At 40.4% G+C, this 20,756-nt stretch overlaps 1 long non-coding RNA gene across 1 annotated transcript; it reads right to left on the bottom strand.

The window, feature by feature from the left end:
• Window positions 1–215: 215 nt before the first annotated feature.
• On the bottom strand, window positions 216–12,825 carry LOC140002258 (uncharacterized). The gene is made up of 5 exons (XR_011808586.1): window positions 11,668–12,825; window positions 8,544–9,949; window positions 6,865–7,005; window positions 5,128–5,268; window positions 216–390 (listed from the first exon to the last, which is right to left on the bottom strand). It is a non-coding gene; the product is annotated as an uncharacterized lncRNA (long non-coding RNA).
• Window positions 12,826–20,756: the final 7,931 nt, after the last annotated feature.

Here is a 20,756-nt window from a genome sequence, read left to right as displayed (position 1 = left end):
CCAAGGCTTTGTGCCTGAGCTGCTGTGAGTGCCTGCGTGCCTGTGTGCCCCTCTGCCCCATTTTAAATGTGTAAGCAAATACATGTTCCTCAATATTGCCTGCCTACTGAATCGTAACGTGTCCCAAAGTAGGACCTAAGGGCACCTTAGATTGCCAAGGAAACTACAGAGATAAGAATCTTGATAAGCTGCTGTTTAATTGGGTAGTAAATGAAAGCTAAAATATAAGAGGAAACGTTTAAAAGAACAAACTGCAGCGAGAGCCTTCTGGCAGGGCTACAGAGGGAAAGCACACGTGATAGGCTCTGAAGTTCAGACGCTGGGAAGGATCTACGATTCCTCTGCAGTGTGGAGGCCAAAAACGTTCAGCAGACAAGTAGTCTTCAGCAGCTGTAAAAAAGAGCTATATTTTATCTCCATGTCATTTCCACAGAAAGCCTCAGTCCTGCTGGGCTGGTGTTTCAAGCTGCATGTAAATCAATCTCCATATTTCTTATTTTAAGCTGTGTATGATGTCAGTCTCTTTCCTTAGACTGCGCTGAAAACCCATGTGGTTTGGCTGCACTGGAGCCTCCTCGCACTGAACCTGCCAGATGCTGACACTGCTTAAGCACAGCGTTGATTAAATTGGCCTCAAGTGGGTTTAGATCAGCAGGACTTTAAAGCAGGTATGAAGCCCAGGGCCTGTCCGTCCATGTCAAGGCTCCAAGAATTAAAGTTATGGGTTGGAGGCATGCGTGTAGAGCTGGAAGACGTGATCCACCTGTGTTCCTGGGCTCCTGCCCTTTCGTTGCCACAGGGTTTCTTGCCTGTGATATCTTCCCAAATTCTTTGGTTTCTCTTTCTTACTTTCCCATTTTACCTCCTTCCTTCTTCCCACAGATATGAAGCAGGACCTAAAGTCTTTGATATGTGTCACTGTGATTATTTCTAAGCTTTTTTTTTTTTTTTTTGGCTGAATTTCCCCCATTTCAGGAGTCGTTTTCTCAATTGTAATGCCAATAATTTTGAAAGTATTTTTGGTTGCTATTATTTCTTCAGGATCTTTAACAAAAGTCTGCCTTCCTATTGCATGTACGACTTTTTCTCCTTACCTCTTATCCCTGACGGCTGTCTAGGTGGCATGAATGTAGTTTATCCATCCTTCGATTAGTAATGATTGAATGGAAGAGGGAATGCTTTTACAGGGACGCATAAATGTTGTATCAGCGTTGCTGTTTGATCTTTTATGCAGAACTTCCTTTATAATTCCACTTTCATCCTGAAGATGAAATTAATTTGAAGCCATCTTGGCAATAGTTAGTTTCTGCAGTATATTTTGCTGGCTCATTAGTACAAGCACTTTAGTAATGAACACTGGTTACCCTCATCTATATAAGTGCTGATGGAAGAAAGAATTTGTGTCATATGCTTCCAGCTGCACCTTCCCATAATCTCTCAGAGACCTGTGTGCTGTGCAGCCATGTGGCAGCTATTACCAAAATCCCTTTCAGCATCATGCAAGTGGCTAGGTAGGTGGGGCTTTAGGAGGAGAGTACCAGGTAGATCTTTAACCTAGGAACTGGGCTTAGATGCTCTGCACGAGGTACATTTTCTCATCTATCTGGATGATTCTTAAGAAACAGACTTGCCCTGTGTGCTTCAGAAGTGCCAAAATAGTGGCAACAGATGGGCTCCTTTTAGCTGAAGCTTTGTGGCTCCCTCATACTGCTTAGGCTTTATTATCAGAACAAATGCTACCTTCTGCTGGTGGTAGGAGCTGTGGCTGATGCACATCCCTTCCTGCACACTTCTCCTGCATTGGCTCTTCTCACTTAGGTATGACTCCCACCTAATCCATGTCCCCAGGAAGGAATGCACGGAGATGACTGGGAAAGAAAGGAAATTATTTGATCTGGAAAGGCAAGGGGAAGCTTGGTGAGGCTGGGGTATTTATTCTTAAGTATTGAATCTTGCAGCCTAATTGGTGTGTCATTTTTTTGTGTAGTACAAAAGATCTTGCTTATTCTTTGCTGTTTCCTGGTTGGTTGGTTTGTTTTCTTATGGGATACTGAACAGATCCAGTTGCTGCTGTTAGAAGAAGCCTGTTGACCAAGAGGGGTCCATAATGTTTCTCTTTACCTGGAGACCTTTTGAATGCTAAATTGCCTGTGTGTATTCTTCATCATGTACCATATGCAAATATTCTTCAGGAATTGATACAACCACTTCAGACAGTCAATATTTTCTATGTAAGAACTGTACGTTTCCTATACTGCCAAGAATGTATATATATCTATGAAGACTTAAGATTGTATCTTTTTGAGCAAGCCTCTTTCTTCAGCCATCTGAACCTTTCTTCCTGTTCTCAAGTTCTCTGCTGATTTATTAGACACTTGTGTTATATTGTGTACTTTTTTGTATCAGCTGTATCTCTGTATTTCTCCTTTCGCTCATTAAAACCTGTTCTTCTCATCCTTCTACTGTGCTGCTTCATATTGGCAATATTCATGCTGTATCAGGTGAGCTGGTCTCCTGTAGTGGGTCGGGCTGAGATGGAGCCAGACCGGTCTTAAAAAGCCAGTCTTTCAGATCTCTTTATATTGTCCCACTGATCCCAACACATAATCAGTTACACTGCTATTGATAGTCTACTATGTTGAGCTTTCCTAGGGTAGTTTTGCAGCATTGTCCACACTTTTATAAGATAGTGAAGAAGAGGTCTATAACGGGATATGCCTAGAGTAAACAAATGAACAATACACCGAAAATGTGTAGATGTAGACACATTTTAAAAAAAAAAAAAATAATTCTGTGAGTCCCATTGATGGTGGTTTCTGCTGGTACGTGCTAAGAAGCCTGTGGCCTTCTTGAGTGAAGCAAGCTTTGAGGAAAGATTGGAAGGGGAATCTAAAGGTATTTTTTCTCTGGGATTGTGGCCTTCAGCTGAAGTCAGTCAGTTCTCTGTGCTGTCTCCATGCTTAACTCATCATCCAGGTGGGTGAGGAGGAAAAAATGAAGGCCAGGGCAGGACCTGTATGCTAATTTCCACTAGGGAAAGAGCAATTTTGCAAGCAGGAAAATGCTGTTCCCCTAGAAATCACTCCATGAACAGAACAGAGAAATGACAGTGCTTTGTGTATCCCCCCAGTGAAAAGAGAAATCTTCAGAGCTTTACTGCTAATAATCCCCATTTAGCAGTGCAGGATCTTCCTTGGCCTGCAACCCTACTCACAATATTAATGCATTCATGGTATGGTATGGAGGAGGAAGGAGTTCAAACGTCCAATACAGTGGTCCCAAGGTACCAAAATAAAGTAAGTGAACGGAACATGCACATACACCTATCTGTTGGGGATCTGGCAATTTCTGAGGTTGGGAGATTGGCTGGCAAGAGAGAAAATACAGTGAGTATCCATTCTTGGAGAACCTACTGTTTGGTCTGTAATTCGGCGCTGTTTTAAGGAAGAAATTAACCACATCTTTAACACCACCCATATAATTATGGTAGTGTATATGGAAATAGCGATGTCACCTAGCCTTGGTTTTCTCTCTGGCTCTTCATCACCCTCTCCTTCGCAAGGAGAGGTGTCTTTGTGCCCCCAGTTGCACCTGCCCGTGTGTTCACAGCCTGTGCATAAAAGAACCTTGTGGTTCTCAGTGGTAGCATTTAAGGATTTCTTGTCACAGTGCTGTGGTAGCAAGGAGCAGGAACATGCGTGCAGGATAACCATCCCAGCTCGCTGACTACCTGTGACACCAGTTATATTTAGTTGTAGGGTAGGTAAATGCCTATCAGTGTGACCACACACCTTCCCTTGTAAAGCTAAATTTAAGGATGATGCCACAGTGGGAAACGTTTAGAAATTTCTAGTGTAGACAAGATCATGCACTTGAAATTGCACATGCCAGTGCAGCATTTCCAGTCAGAGGAGCATTTGCAAAAACACCCAGCCTAAAGCTAATCTGTCCTGACTGCAATCAAGAAGGCTTATCACTGACTTGGACGGAAACCACAGCATGCCAGTAATTACCATGCTTGAAAATGCTGCTGTTAATTACCTTCCGTTTTTAAGACCTGTTTTCTTTATGACACCAGTTATTATTTTGTGTACATGCTATGTGACGAGCTTTCTTTGGAGAAGAATGGACTGTATAGCATGTGCCGTTTTCTACTGCTCAGCAAAAATGAGATGCTTTGTTTTGTGAAGTTAAAAGAAAGGCGCAGACTTCCCGTGACCTGTCAAAGCCAGCTAGGAGCAGCTCAGTAAAAGAATGCACATTTCACTTTGGAGTATGTCATGTGTTCCTCTTTGCTATCACTGCTGTCAACTGCTTCTCAGTTATTAACAGGAGTTTAATAGTTCATCAGCATCGCACCCTATAGGAGATATTGGTTAAGTCACACCAGGCACTCCGAAGTTCAGGTTTGATTACCGGTTTGCAGCACCACTAACATGTAAATAATGGTGTGGCTCCTGCAAGCTCTGTAATACATATACTGCAGAAGTTGCGCTGATTTCTCCTTTCTGCCCCTGTCTTTGTTTCTTCTTTGGGAACTTCTACAAGAAAGCTAACTGCTACAGCACATGCTTTAGTTCCTGGGAGTGCTCCCTCCCTGAGCTATGCTCAGGATGCAGATGTGAAGTATTTAACCCTCTGCTGCTATTTCTCCAGGTTATGTTTCTACAGCTTCCCTGCAACTGTTAATTAAATGAAGAAGCTCATTGCCAGAAGACACCTGACTAAAGTAATTATTTTTAATTGCAATTTAATTTTTATGGATCACGTCAAAAAGTGAATGTAACAGCCCCTAAAACAATAAACATACTACAAAAGGAATGGGGAACATGCGCAGGACCCTCACCTCTACTCTATTATTTTGTTCCTGCCAGTAACTAGGGATTGGCTTAAAATTATTCTGTCACTCAACAGCTGGGATTAAACCATCCTAACTGTGGTATGGGACAGTAGGGATGGAGAGATGGAGAACTTGTAAATGCACCAAAAAGGTACAACTGCTTTGATATTGAACCTGCTGTGCTTGCTACTTCGGGTTACAGCACTCTATATTCAAGATACTGAACAAAGATGCCAAAGGTCTCAGAATAAAGTGATTAAAAGCCATGACGATGGAAAGTAAAATACCTGAACCTGAAATCAGCTGGCAGACCAACCCACGCGATAATCACTTCTTGTCTTAGCTATTTGTTTTTGAAGGTCTTTAGTTGACTTGCTGTACCCATTGAAAATACAGTTGGCAAAGAGTAGCTTCCCTTGACTGTACATCTGCCAAGAAGAGAAGAAGAAATGCAGGAAAAAATTGGCAAGAGCAATCTCTTATTCTAAATGAAGATGATAGATTGAGGAACAAACAAAAAAGCTATTAGCAGTCCTGACTAACAGCTTTATGGCATACAGCTTTCACCTTTCATGAATTGCTTTGTTAAATAAAATCTTCAGTTTCATTTAAGAAATTAAAAACAAACAAAAAAAAACAACAACAAAAAACTTTCCTGTCCTTCAAAGTTTTCAAAACACCGATCCTAATAACTGGAGTGTATAACTCAACATTTTTCTTACTGCTCCATGGACTACCAAAACCTAGCACCATCCACTCTGTCCAACACGATGTCCAGCATGACGTATTTGAAGATGAAAACAGACAAATAATCTAGGCACAGGAAAAATGCACTTCTTTTTCCCCCACATATTAACTCCTTCCCCAACACTGTAAGGAGTAGAAACAGAATGTTATACTTCTAAACTTTTACAAATAGCAATGAATTTTCTTCCTATAAATACTAAATTTCATGTAGAAACAGGTTTTTAGAGAAGCAAGATGAGCAATATCACTGGATGAGTGATCTTAAATCTACAGGAACTAACTAGGCCTGATCTTCAAAGCCATAAGGGTTGAAAACATGGGCAAAATCTGAAAATTCAGCATTTTTCTCTCCCTGGAAAAGTAAAAGAGGAGACTAAAGCTAATTCAGAGCTTTTCAGAAAAATCCAAAACCATTTTTCAACTGTATTTCCAGTTTTTAACTTGGTTTTGATTATGAGGTGTATTTCATAACATCTCATTGATTTGCATGTTTTATGCAGCTGGCATTTGCAGAAGACTACCTTACCAAGGTATCCTCAACAAAATAATATTAAAAGTCAAATTTTGTGCTGGAACTTGCAATTCTTAAGCAACTCTGCTTAATACTGCTCCCTGCTCTGTTCTACCCGTTGTGTCCCCATCCCAATAACCTGAATTGGTTTCCTCTTGCTGCTGCAAGCCCTTATGCATTGTGTTGTCCTATTTCAGTGCTCCCAGCTGCCAGCCTGATAAGGAAGCAACAAACACCACTCCTCTCCTCCTGGCTTTGTTTAACCACGGGCACTGTCCTTCTGCCCAAACGCGGTGGGTAGGTACTGGTTTTGTTATTTGGTTCAGACTCTCTTCCAGTGTGGCCAATAATGAAAGCTGTAACAAGTAGGTAGGGAAGGAACCTTTTTCCACTGCAGGGTTGTCCATAGAGGCTTTGAAAGCCTGAAAATAATGTTGCTGTTTTCTACATTTGTTCTGCAATTGTACCAAACAAAGAGGCTGAGAGGAGTGGTGGATAAATCTACTGTAAAGATGATCTGATGCCTTAATTCAGAATGCACTGAAACCTTTCTAAGAGAATACAGATGAGAAGGCGGCCCCTGGCAGTCCACCCTTCTCAGAGGAATGTAGCCCCTCCACTGCAATTCACCTGGCTGATTCTGTGGGGCTAGGACACGGAGGAATTTTGTTATTCCTGCCACCACAAGCAATCAGTTTGTGCCTCCAAGCATAAAATTCAAGCATGCTTGCATCTTTGCTTTGCTTGAATAATGTGTAAATGTTACCACTCAAAGTTTTCCAGTGCTTTTCCAGTTCTTGTTGTTCTTCGTATGGCCTCTGTAGCACGTCACTTTCCAAGGTTGGCATTTTATGGCATTAGTAAGAATTTAATCTTCCATGGGGTATCTTTCTGGCTTGGTTCATGCCTAAAACAGACAGAGTTTGTGGAATCATAACGTTCGTGAGCAGGCATCTCCAAAGGTCAGCTTCTCTCCATAGGTATAAACTGCTATAGCAAGGGGCATTTAACCGTATTGGGGTAAATTTAATCTGGAGTATTATAAAACTCAAACCTTTGGTGAAGGCCAAGAGATAAATTTGGAGAGCTGCATTTTGGAGTGGGGGGGAGGTTCTTTCTCCTCTCAGGGCTAAACATAGTTCTCGCAAATGGCCTCAGACTGAAATTCTTGAGGGAGTCATAATAAGCAAGCCAGGGCAAAGAGGAATGTTTTTTTTCTCCCTGATTAATTCTTCCACATAAAAAGGTGAAAGGTCAAAGATGAACTTAAATACTAATGAAATTCTGAACTTCAGAGCAGCAATATGTCAGAACATTAAAAAAAAAAAAAGTAAAAATAAAAAATGTTTTGTTACTGGCAACAGTAGGTTGGTTTTGTAAGCATAAATATATGTATATATATATCAGTTCTGATGCCTTTTAACCTTTTGGAGAAGGGGAACTTTTAGATGTTAAGCACAGGCATTAAGCAATCCACAGTAGAGGGTTTGGAGAGCTCAGCCCATACTTTTCCCCTTATGTGCCTTTCTCCATCTTTCCAGCTGACTGAAGGAGTGAAATGGGGCTGTCTTTCAAGTTACCACAAGGTCTCTTTGCCCTTCTTTTCTTGACTGAGACAGTCACTCTCAAGGTTAATTTCCTTCTTCCTTTTGTCTAGGAATATTTCATGCAGATTAGCAGTCTTCCCATATGCATACTAGGGAAAGAATTCTATTGATTCACACTGCTCCATAGAGAAGCCATTGGACAAACTAATGTGTATACATGCATTTAGATGTTCCAGAAAAAAATAAATAAAAAAGATTGATCACAGTAAAGTTCATTTAAATGTAATTGCCAGAGGTGAAATAAATTTAATGAAGGCTTTGTTATCTGTTTGGGCTTTGTAGTACCGCCCTTCTTGGTCTGGTAATGACAAACAAGATGGTTGAGCTGTCCTTTTCATGTTACAGATTATCTGTGCTGCTGATGACATATGGTTTTTACATCATTGTGGCATTGTAAATAGGTATCTAACCTGTAAAATACAAAGTATAACTTCTAAGCTCAGCAGGGCTGGAGTGGCCAAAGGTGTATCACCCAACAAGAATCTGCAGGAAAGCCCAGAGGATGACCAGAGCTCCAGAAAACATGACCTATAAAGAAAGGTTGCGTAAACTGAGCCTGTTTAGTATTCAGAAGTGAAGACTGTGGGAGCATAGTTGTGGGAGACAGAAGGTACACATGATTTGCTACAGAAAGACAGCCAGCAGTCTGCTTTCCATGTCTGTGATAAACAGAGAGAGCGCTAATGGGCTTTAACTGCAGGAAGAAAAATGAAATAGAAAAACCTGACAAGCAATACGAGTACAAAGCATTTGGATATAATTTTGTCAGGATATCGTGGCTTCTCTATCACTAAGACTTTACAAACAGGTTGAACAGCAAGAGTTGGATTCACCTCACCTGTGTCTGAATCCCACGGAGAGAAACTGGCATTTCCAGCGTGTGATTCATTCGACCCACTTCCATTATGCCCTGGAAGAAGACGGTGCATGGTGTGGAAGTGCCTGTTTCTCTTCAGGGGCTATGAGAGACTCTAGAAAACTGATTCAGGTCTGGAGGTCTGTTTTGTAGATCTCTGAATTTCTATTCCAACTGCACCATCTCTCGTGTCAGTAATAGCATGGACACAGTTGATTGTGTACTGGTGAAAATGGCCAGGCTGGGTGGTGATCTCCTGAGGTTGTTTGTAGGCTATGAAGGAAACGAACAACTGTCATTGCAGAAGGTCTGCCAAACTAAATCTAAACACATGAGTTGCTTGTTGAAAAAATACAAGTAAAAAATACATATATATATATGTATATATATATGTATATATATATATATATTGTTTGATGGATTATTGTTTGATGGCTGCTTGGATGAATAATTTGGAATTAGATCTTGAATAGTTTAATTGTTAATAAGCAAGTAAATCATCACCAGTCGATGAGCAAATCAGCATTCTTAGTCAAAGAGGCCAAGAGTAGTAGGAGCATAGAGGCTGATTATCCTTTAACTTTCTGATTATGGCCTTTCCAAAATAGCTTTTGTGAAACAGAATACAGGACAAATAGTTGCTGAGCATAAAGTTTGGTCCTGTGTATAAATAGAGGATTCCACATCCTGAACTCATTTTGTAAGTGCTATTTTTACTAGAAAAAAAAATATATACTAAAAACGTTGTCATCTTGATTATCTGCAGCAGAAAATGGCAGCAAGAATTTTGAATGGTATTCCCAGAAGATTCCCATTCACTCCTGAATCCAGAGAAGTCCAAATTCACTGAATGGCCTGATATAGTACAAATTCCTTTCATGCTGTTGATGAGCTGCAGAATCAACTCAAAACATTCAGCCTGTATCGTAACGAGTGCACTTAAGAAGCTGGCAAGGCTTCAGTCAGCTGCAAGGCAAATGCAATTATAGAACCCAGTTTTCCTTTAAAGGTTTTGAACTCAAGATCAGCTGGAATGAAATGGGTTGCTGTGACTTTCCCTCACCTTTTTCAGGACACTATCCCATTTTTCAAGGGATGAGAATTATAAAAACCTCATCTGTGAAATTTCTCATACTGCTAGTTTAATTTGCCTTTTACAGCCACTAGAAATGTGCAGTGCCCCTTATCACTATGCTACCTCAGTATGTTCAACCTGTAGCAGTCTGGAAATGGCAACAGCAAAGTCACCAGTGACTTTCAGTAATTCTTTGTTTCATCTGAAACACGCATGCCACAATGCTGGCTGGGGATGGGGAAGTTCAGGAGTTGATGAGGTCAGACTGTGGTTTCACTTGACTTTTCTGGAGTCTTGTGCATATTTACATCTTCTGGGAAAGAAAAAAGAAAAAAAAAAAAATCATGATTCTCATGCACTTCATCCTGGGACTTGTACCTATGTTTGGGTGGCTGCTTTCTCTGTGGATGTCTGTTTTTAGGTGTGCACATGCTTTACCACTAATAGCAAATCCAACAGGTGTTACTGAGGGCAACCTTTGCCCCTCCCTGCTTTGTTTCCTTTTTATTTTCCCTCTTCTGGCTTCCTCGCATATTCAGAGGACTTCTGTCTGTGTTGCACACTTAGCAGACAGTTACTGATGGCACAAACTGGGTACACTGCTCCTTGCTGGATGGGCCAGTTATGTGTTGCTGCCCGGGATAAGCAGAGTCTGTGATCAAAAGTGTCTGTCCTCAATCTGTGGCTGCATGGCCATGCTGCAAGTGAAAACTAAAGCTGAGCATAAGCAATTTCCATAGCTCACGCGGCATTCTTCGAGTACAGGAACACATTTCCCAGCCCCAGGGTCTGGACCTCAGGTTACCTTCTCCTCTCCGTTCCGTCACAGTGTCAGTCCCACCAGCTCTGGGAAGCGCGAAGTGTCACCTTTCAGGAGTTGTGCTGCTGGGGCTCAGCCCCATCCAGAGCTAATTATAAACCTGGAAAAGGGCTAGCACTAATCATTCAGTGCTAGTTTTCCTCAGCTAGCTCTTGTGATATTTAACCGTTGTTCCACACAAACAATGCTGTTGAAAAGCCATCTTTTGTAAAATAATAATAATAAATAAATAAATAAATAAATAACACACACACACACCAAAAAAAAAAAAAAAAAGGCAACAAAACTTTGGTTCCCTTCTGTCTCCTGCCCCTCAAACCTACAGCTTCCTAACATTTTGAAGGCACAGAAACTGCTCAAAGATCTTTAGATGGGGGCAGGGGGAGCGAGGGGGGCTGTCCATATGGCAGGAAGCCGATGCCATGATCAGAGAGAAGCAACTGCCCCCGGGAGCAAGCGCGTTATTGTAATGCTTCTGTAAAATGACTTCCTCGAGGCAGCTAAGACTATAAGAGCTGACTAGAAGCAAACGGTTAATGTCACACAACATTTCCTTCTTGCATAATATGTAGATTAAAACTTGAACTTAATTCTTTTTCTTTGAAGCCACAAATTCCTTCTCTCTAACTCCTATTTATTTAGTTGAACAATAGTTGTTTTAGTAGGAAATTAAGGATGGACTCCGTCCTTCTGAGTGTACTAGGGGTAGCCTTTTGATTCATTAAACACAGGGGACAATTGTGTTTCATTTTGAATCTTTTTTTTCCCTGATCATTTGAGGAAATTCCCATGGGTGTTGTTATACCAGAGGAAATTATTTATGTGCCTCAAGAAGAAAACATGTAAAATTAAGTACATTTTTAATCCTACTTTTACACAATTTGAAAGAGACCTTCCCCTCCTGGGGGCATTACTTTTGCTTTATTGAAGCTTTGCTACCTAAAATAATACAAAATTGAAATGTTTGATATACGTAGCTGAATACGATTCCAAAGGCAAAGAACCTTCTTCTCATGAACTCTGCACATTTTTGCCCCTGAATACTTTTACTGAAGTTTTACTGAAACTAAAGGAACAACACTGCACATACTGGTATGAAAACAGCTGCACAGGATTACATCAAAGGCTCATCTAGCTCATCCTGTATCCTGTCCCCACAAGTGGCTGGTAGCTGAGCGAGGAGTGGAAGAGCATTTATAAGAAAGTCTTACCCTGTGACTCACGCCAGCCATAAGTAGTTAACAATTCAGGGATTTCCTTCACCAAAAGCTGCGTCTGGGGCACCGTGTTGACAGCTGCCAATGGAGCTAACCTTCAGGAATGTATCTAATTCCATTTTGAACACACTTATACTTTTGGCCTCCACAACATCCTGTGGCAAATAGCTCCACAGTTTAATGATGTGCTGTGAGAAGAAGAATTTCCTTTTGGTTTAAATCTGCTGCTTATCTCTTCATTGGTGCTTGACCATTCCTGTGTTTTAAGAAACAATAAACAATTTCTTCTTATTCCTTTGTCACACCATTTTTTCTTCATAAAGCTTTCTTGTACCTCATCTCAGTTACTTTTGTAAGTTACCCTATTTAGTCCTTCCTTATACGAACAGCCATTCCATGTTAAATCCTTTTTTGAGACGTGGTGAAGACAGTCACGTGCCGTGTATCACAATCTCAAGAATGTTTCCTTCACCCTCTCACTAAACATTCGGCTTGTGCTGTGACCGTTGCAGAGGACTGATCTGAAGTTTTCAGAGATAAGCCTACTGACGAATCTTAGATCTTTTACTTCAGTGTTAACAGCTACTATGTCCATCTTTGAATAAGTAATTACGATTCTTTTCCCCCATGTAAATTTACTGACAACTGCTTTCATACAACAACTGACTATCAATTACTGGGCCTTGCATGCCCTTTCCGATTTGTGACTTCTGGCAGAGCTGCAACTTAAAGCTTCTTGTCTTCCTCGTGGTCTTTGCAGGTCAAGAAGTACTCAGATAACAAGAGAGGTGGAGCTGCTGTCTCTGGCAGCCCTCCTTAGCATCCTGTGCTCCATAGGGAATGCTTGTACTCGGACAGCGTGGCTTTCTTTGGCCAAGTCTTGCCCTTCACAGCCAGCCCCATGGAACTGTTGGGGATTGCTGCTGGTCTCACTGGTGGGTAAATCTGTTCTAGCTGAGCACGGTGGCAGCTGGGGGGGCTGACTGGGAACTGCTTCAGGGTGGGTTGACTCCTCCCTGGAAACAGCCAAGGCCTTACAGGATGCTCACTGTTTGGTAATCATTTGAAATGTTGTAGGGGGTGTAACAAGGTGAACCAGGCTCACACCCTTGGCGTTCTTTGTTTGCTTGACCTGATTTGTTACCTGAGAGGCATTAGTAGTACTGAAGAAAAAACTATTAACATATTCCTAAAAACAAACTCCATTTTTCCTTAAACAATGGTTAGTGTCTTGTTGAAGCAAAAGAACTAGCCACCTTGCCTTTATCATTCAGTTTTTAAAAGCAGTAATTAAGACCATGATAACAGGCTAATTAGGTTTTAGGTTTTACTCCTCATATATCTTTTGTTTCTCTGTCTGTATCTGAGCACTGACAGAAATTGAGCTAATGCTGGTGTCTTATCTTTGTAGCAATGAATTAATGGTTAAAAAAAAAAATCAAAGCCGCATATATACCATATGATGTGTTTAAACTGGTTTTAAAACTAAAGAAGGGTAAGAGTTGTCATAAAGATAATCAGTTCGTGAAACCTAAAATGTTACTTATTATTCTCATTTTTCTTTCAAACATAATAAATCATTTCCACGTGGGAATGCAAAAAGGTAACAGAACAGAAGCAAAGTGCACCTCAGTAACAGGTTAAATGAGTTCCTCAGAGCTGCTAACAATCATTCTCATTCTCAGCTGTGGATTATTCATACTAAAACACGGAATCTCTGTCTGTTATATAATCTCTGTCTTTTTCTGCAATAGACCCTCAGTTGATTGTGACTTTACAGGCTATTTTCCCACTTTGTATAAGCAGTGGGATTGTTTTTTTTTGTTTGTTTGCTTTTGTTTTTGTTCTGTTGTTGTTGTTTTTTCTTCATTTGCTTTTTCTAATTATTTATATCACTTTGCCACCAGAGAGGAAGAAAACATTATTAGTATTATCAGGATAACAGAAGCTGAGTGGTTAAGAATTTAATCTTCTCCAGATACGTATTCTGAGGTTTTATACACAGCTAAGCAATGTCAGATGGACTGCTGGTGTCACCCAGTGGACAGAGCAGTTCATCACAGGTGGGTGTCTTGTAGAGAATTTTTTCTTGGTGCAGGAATAGCTCGTTCCTAACCAACAGGAATAACTTTAATTTTAAAGTAGCTGAAATGAAAGCATATTTGAAAGATCTTCTAATGCCATGGTCGCTGCTACAAAGGTATAAAGCAAACGCAGGAAGCAATACTTGCTCCTTTCCATTATGAAGAAGGCAGACAAAGAATAATCAAACATTAATGAGTGGGGACTCTCTCCTACCGGGAAAAAGTGATTAAAATAACCCAGCAAAACGGCACTTGTACTGTTGTTTATGAAAAGATGTGAAGATTATGAAAATCCAATTATAACGCAATTCTGTGAGATGCAAAACAAGATAGCCTAATAACAGCTTGCAACAGAGGTGAACAAGACCTGGAGAATCCTTTTCTCACAGTGTTACAACAATAACGTATTTCAAGACAAGCAATCTATGTTTTGCATGCAAAACTTTAATGGAACAAACCACCTATGAAAAATGAATTAAACACTTGCAAGGAATTTTAATGCTTTCGGAGCACATATGAAAAATATACAAGTATGTAAAACTAACTTTAGTCCACGCTTCGTCTTAGACATTTGCCTGATTTTCAAAAGGTACTTCTGAGAATGATGGAAAATTGAAGCTTTTTGTTGTTGTTGTTGTTTTAAATACTGAAACGCACCGTTGTGTGATGTGCTTGAAGGCTTTTTGCCACAGATAAAGCAGAAATGGGGTTAAGTGCATAGATGGCTACATCTAATTACTGGAGTCAACAGGAAGAAATAATGCTCGTTTTCTAATGCTGTGGCAAGTAGCACGTGCTTCCTGCCCTCTGCAAGTAGAAGGAGAATGACCTGATGCATCGTAAATCCTGAACTAACACACAGAGAAGGGTGAGGGCCGCTGGGGTGACAGCCTGTACTTCTGCAGAAGGCAGACTAGCAATCTGCTCTCCTGCTGGCACAAATATTCACGACATGTGGCAATCCCAGAGTCACTCATTTGTAACCAGATCACAGTAATAGCATTAGAAGTTAAATAATTGACTGCAATATTTTTAACATACCGAAAACATGCCAGGAGCTACATTATGTCTCTGTTCCAACAGGGAACCTCTATGATCTGTAAATGCATCTGCAGAGGCGATGTCGTATTTGAGGAGGCGAAAGGAATCCAGACAACCCTAAAGCAAGAAGGGAAGCACAATTATATAGTTAAGTAGGTGGTCAATTTTGCATGACCAGTGCATTCCTTCCAAACAAGTCCTTAAGAACTCAGTTGAATTACCTTTCTCTGTCAGACCAAGTAGCTGTGGTTCTTCACACTATGTATTTGGCGACAGGAGCTTCTAAATTTCTCAATTTCTATTTGTGAGTCTGTTTTTTCAAAAGAAACTGCTCCTCTGATTTGTAAAATCAGATCCATAGTTAAGATAACAGGGGTAGTAGCTAGTTGCTGTGCACCTTCTGTATGACTTTGTCATAATCCTCTGGAACCCTCACTTTCACAAGTGTTGTGCCCCTGCCATTAGTGAGCAGGGGCCACCTGCAGCTTACCACACCGTGAGACAAGGAGACAATACACAAGTGGTTTTTTTTTCCACGTGTTTTTTTTCCACCCATTTCCCAAATTGGTTTTGAGGCCAGGCTTTCAGGAAGAAAGAACAATATGAAAATTTAGATGAAAACATCTTTACTTTCTTCCTTTTTCTCTTTACATAAAATATAAATATTTAATTCAGATTTAGATTTTCTGCTTCTTGAATTAAAAATCCCGCTAGTGCTGAAATTCATAGCTTTTTCCCAAAGACTTCATGAAAGCCACAATATGACCTCTTGTATGCCAACTTTTCAAATACAAATCAGAAATGATAGCTGCTGTGTAAATAGTTTCTGAAGGAATTGATAAATAAGACACAGTGAAAAAAGTCATTTTGATGCCTTAATTGGAATTGAGGCTGTATCTACAACTCAAATCTTTTTAATCTTTTAATTTCAGTGCAAGTCAACCAATGTCTAGGGACGAGGGGAAGACTTTGAATACAACAGTCACTGATGTTTACTGTTGTGGCCACGAAGTTGAGATGTTGAGATGGTAAAAATGCCTATTGAGTCTATACTATCACTTCCTCTGTTACCTTTACTGGGAAATTTTAAAGGCAATTATAAACAATATCCTGAGGACTAAAACAAAAAAAAAACATTCTCTACTATAAAAGAATTTATTGTATTACCTATAGTTTACTTCTTTGCCCTTCCCAACTTTATCTTAGTCCTATTTCCAGTCCTCCTAAATACAGATTTACACAAAGATATTTTTGCTGTATATTTCCTTAGTGTGTGAATGTGAAGACAGAGTCTTGCATTAAATCATCTCTCATTAAGTTTATACAGCAATCAAAATGAGCTGGTTTATAATTTTTAATCAGCATGTGTCTGTGTGGAATCTTTTTCATTCATTTTTGTTAGAGATTGCTGATTCCTGGTAGCCCAAATGTTTCAACAATAACACAACAAAAAAAAAGCTTTGTTACATTGCTACCAAATGCCAAATTTTTGGTCAATCAGTGCAATAGATTGTTGTGGTAAGTAATCCTTGGGGCCTGCAATGCCCCAGTAGCCCTAACACACACACTGCCTCAGGGTTCCCTGGTAGCCCCTCAAGACTCAGTTCTAGGCTTTATTAATTAAGGTTTGAGGTCCCTGCTCTACATCAAAGGATTTTGATCAAAGGTTACTCCTTCAGCTTTCCTACAAAAACAAATGATGTGAGGAATTCCTTTAAGACAGGGATAGTGATTTTCTCCATCCTCAAAGACATGGATCCAAATAATATTCCATTTTCAGAAACTATTTGTTTTGAAATGTCCTTTTTATAGGAAAATCTAGTGGGTTTTTTTTGACTTTTTATCATTTTTGAAGTTTTTGTTTCATATTTTTATTATTAATTTTCCTGTAGAATACATATTTGGAGTTGGTGCTAGTTTGATGTTTCTGTTGAGACCACTTTTCATATATTTTATTAATCAGATAAATAGAAAATTTATTCCTAAAAGAATCTTTAAAGTTTTCAACCATGTGTTGGAAAAACTATCACTGTCTGATAAAACCCACCTGGGCACAAGGCATACTTCTGTGACCACTGTAACCTGCTCCTTAAAGGACACTGGGTTGCTAATGAGGTGATGGTACTCCAGGTCTGACACGTAGGGAATCTGATGACTACGACACCTGCGTGTCTCCCCTTCCATCACAGTTCTTTGAAGCACAGCAGGACAAGCAGCCTGCAGTGTGCCCCACAGCTTGTTCCTGTCACAAGAAAGAGAAAATTAGGGGAAACTGTTAGCAAGTTAGATTGTCAAATACATCAAGCACAGACTGAAGAATCATTTTAAATCACCTCAATAAATGACAGGCCTAGGCCAAGGCACCCTCTGTTATCTGAGGTGTGCAGTCATCTAAGTGTTTCAGGTATTTAAGGTCTGATGCAACTGTGGGCTCTGTGGAGCTGCTGGCTTCTGGAAAAGCACAGCCTCTGAAACCGTGCAGCCAGGAGGAAGAGGGGTGTGCTTCGACCAGATGGGCTGGACAGACAGGCTGTGGTAGCAGCCAAGAGCAGATTTCAAAGGATGATCCCTAACTATCTGAAGGCATCCTAGGCACCTCCAACAGCTGGTTGTAGTGTACTCATTTCATATTCAGGTATATGTGCTATGTGTGCTGCCTTTATTTGCCTTTCACAGGTGTGATGAAGGCTAATTTGTTTGAGAAGTCCTTCAACATCTGGGGGAGTTGGGTTCTGTAGGTCATTGGTCCTGTAGACCAAAGCACGCAGCAGAAGGGCCAAGATCCAGAGACCTTCGCACTTCTGGTGAAGATATAATTTCTTCAATAAAAACCTGCCACACTGCTCTGAATGATGCTATCTCTGAACACAACTTCACAGTGAGAACTAACCCTGGGCTTGGACAGGGAAGGGAAGGGAAGGGAAGGGAAGGGAAGGGAAGGGAAGGGAAGGGAAGGGAAGGGAAGGGAAGGGAAGGGAAGGGAAGGGAAGGGAAGGGAAGGGAAGGGAAGGGAAGGGAAGGGAAGGGAAGGGAAGGGAAGGGAAGGGAAGGGAAGGGAAGGGAAGGGAAGGGAAGGGAAGGGAAGGGAAGGGAAGGGAAGGGAAGGGAAGGGAAGGGAAGGGCTCTAAAAACCACAAGTCTCTCCTGAAGCCTTCTGAAGCTAACAGACTGCAGAAAGATTGTTGCCATGTTTGGAGATATTGGATCAATCCCCAAATGGTTGTGCCAAGAGGAAAGCATTAAAACAGAGACCTGCGAGTAGCAGAGGCCCACAATATATGTGCTGAAGGAAACAGAAGGAAAATGGAAATAAAGCTAAAATAAATGGATCACGGAAAAGAGAACATAGATGATCTCATGAACTAGGGGAGAATATGTAAAATTCTGATTTTCAGCTACACGTGTCTGTAAAACAAGATTAGAGTTTCAACATACTATTAGCACTAATAAAACACTTGAGTTTTATGGTATTTCTACTTCATTAGTTGACGTACTGGCAAGTCATCTGAAATTAAAAGTACTTTTTTTCCTTTAATTTTGTTCATTTTCAGACATTGCTGAGTTTGTAAAAAAGACTCTGAAGTACTGATAATACTGGAAAAAGAATGTAAATTCCTACTGTGTGGCATAAATAACCAATCATGAAAGAACCATTTAGTGACTTGGGGGAAAAGCAGTTCTTTCATTTTCCCCTCCTCATTACCTGAGAGGATAAGAGTGGTTCCTGTTGCATACCATAGGGAGGAGTCAACTTCATTTGATCTACGAGGAGAGGACTTTCTGACTTGTGAGCTTGGTTTTCTGAATGTGTGTGCAGTTAATTCCTGAAATACACCACCACTACAGAAACTGGTAACAAAGTAGGCCCTGATTTGGTAACTGATGGTGTTTGTGTGCTTATAATTGTAACTCAGCTGCTGCATGATACAAACTGGAGAAATAACAATGAAAGTCAATCACAGAATGACAGAATCACAGAAAAGCCAAAGTCTTAACTCAAATGTAGATCTTAAAACTGGTCCTCAGCCTTTTACACTTCCCTCTTCGTGCCCTGTACAAGTTCCTGACTGTTGGATTAGGTATAACTAATTGGCAGGTTGGCAGGTTTGTCTGGTGGATAGATTATAAATCACAAGGAAAAATATTATGAGTGTTGATGTCAACAAGGTAGAAGAGGGAAAGTTAATCCTGTATAAGGAATATGGTGATGCTCAATCTGTCTTCCCCATAAAAGAGCTCCAGTATATGGAATGTATCTGTTGCTAAATTAATCAGAAAAGATACAGAATTCAGGCAGTGCCGTTTTTACTGATCCACATTCAGTAAACCCACATGTTTTTATAGCTTGTGTTTGTATTATTACGGAGGCTTTTATGTAACAAGTACTCACAGAATGGTTCTCATGGCATGTAATACACCAGCATGAGCTCTCTAAATCAATTTCATTCCATTCAAGGCTGAAAACAAGCTTATATTCACCTTCTGCCCAGGCCTGGCTTTCATGCTGTCAGGAGTTAAATGTACTTACAGTGGATTACATTACCAGACAGTTCATATAAATGTTAAGTCTAATGAATACAGAGAAAAACCTTCCAAAGAGGTTTATGGTTACTACACACTTTTTCTTTTTTTTTTCTTTTTTTTTTTTTTTTCTCCTCTTTTCCCAGCCTTTATTCCTCTGTCTCTACAGTCTCAGTCTAACAGAAGCTGCAGTATCAGGGAAGTAGGGAATCAAACAGGGCATTCATTACCTGCCACAGCGTCCACAGCGATTTCTTCAGCATCAGGCTGGGATCCACTGTCTGTGGTCAGCTTGAATAATATCAAGGTATGTGTACAGTGCATTGTACCTCACTTCAGAGATCCCTGAACAGGTTGTTCTGCTTGGCTCAGGGCAGTACTGTGCAGAGGTACTAGCCTGGCCCTGCAAATTTCGGTGCATCAGCATGCTGCTGGGCCTTCATTAAGCTGCCCAGTCCCTGCAGGACTGACCAGTTCAAATGCAGTGGTACACCGATGCAGCTCGAACTCTGCCAGTTATCTAGGAGGCTTCTTTAGCACTTGACTGGTAATTTTGGTGCCGTGCTGTATGGAAACACTCAGCACAGAAATATCTGCTGACCTCATAGGAACCACATATGCAAGTGCCTGCTCACCGATTTGAGAAACAAGCTGCCTGTAGGCCTCCTGTCTACTTTGGTGTTCAAGCCAGCAGTCTCCAGATTCTCTGATGGTCAGTCTGGGGCTGACTTTCAGATAAATATTCAGTCTAATGTGGTACCTGCTGAAACAGAACCAAGCTCATAAAACCATACTTGAGCTGTTTTCTGGCCATGCCTGACCTAGGGCTCTTCGGTAATAATTCACCCAGTCATCCACAATAATCATTTTCAATATTGTGCTTTTCTTTATTTTCTTTATTTCTTTTTCTTTATTTTCCTTATTGTGATTTTCTTTTTCAGACAGGAGCTGTCAGACTGTTGTGGTTTTATTTTTGTTTCCCTAGTTCTTTAAATTGGTGTAGACACCAGATAACCCACTTTTCTCCACAGCTATAGGATTCTCTCCTGTAAAGAGTAAAATATATTTTTCATTCTATGCTAGATTTTGGTCTCATTCATTTCTTAGTTTTGACCATGTTTGGTGTTGTCATTTAATCTACAATGAAATAACAAGTACAAGTATTTAAAATGGCACTAACTACAGCTGATACTCTGATGTAAGCAAATGTCACCTTCTCATATCCATTTTCAAAAAAGTCTGACCTTTCAAAATAATCAGTTCTTTTGGCCCACTAGTGTTTAAAGAGAAATAAATGTGCTTGGAGGAGGGAAATTGCAGAACACCATATACATGTACATCTGGTGTATGTAACAGAGGTGTCTCTAAACGAGTCAGTGCAGAGTCTTAGAGAGTGAAGACCCATAACAGATTAAATTGACTCAGTAAAAGCTCCAG

The sequence above is a fragment of the Anas platyrhynchos genome, chromosome 1 (genome assembly GCF_047663525.1).
Source record: "Anas platyrhynchos isolate ZD024472 breed Pekin duck chromosome 1, IASCAAS_PekinDuck_T2T, whole genome shotgun sequence".
Lineage (NCBI taxonomy): Eukaryota > Metazoa > Chordata > Aves > Anseriformes > Anatidae > Anas > Anas platyrhynchos.
This window is presented reverse-complemented; position numbering and strand designations above follow the sequence as displayed.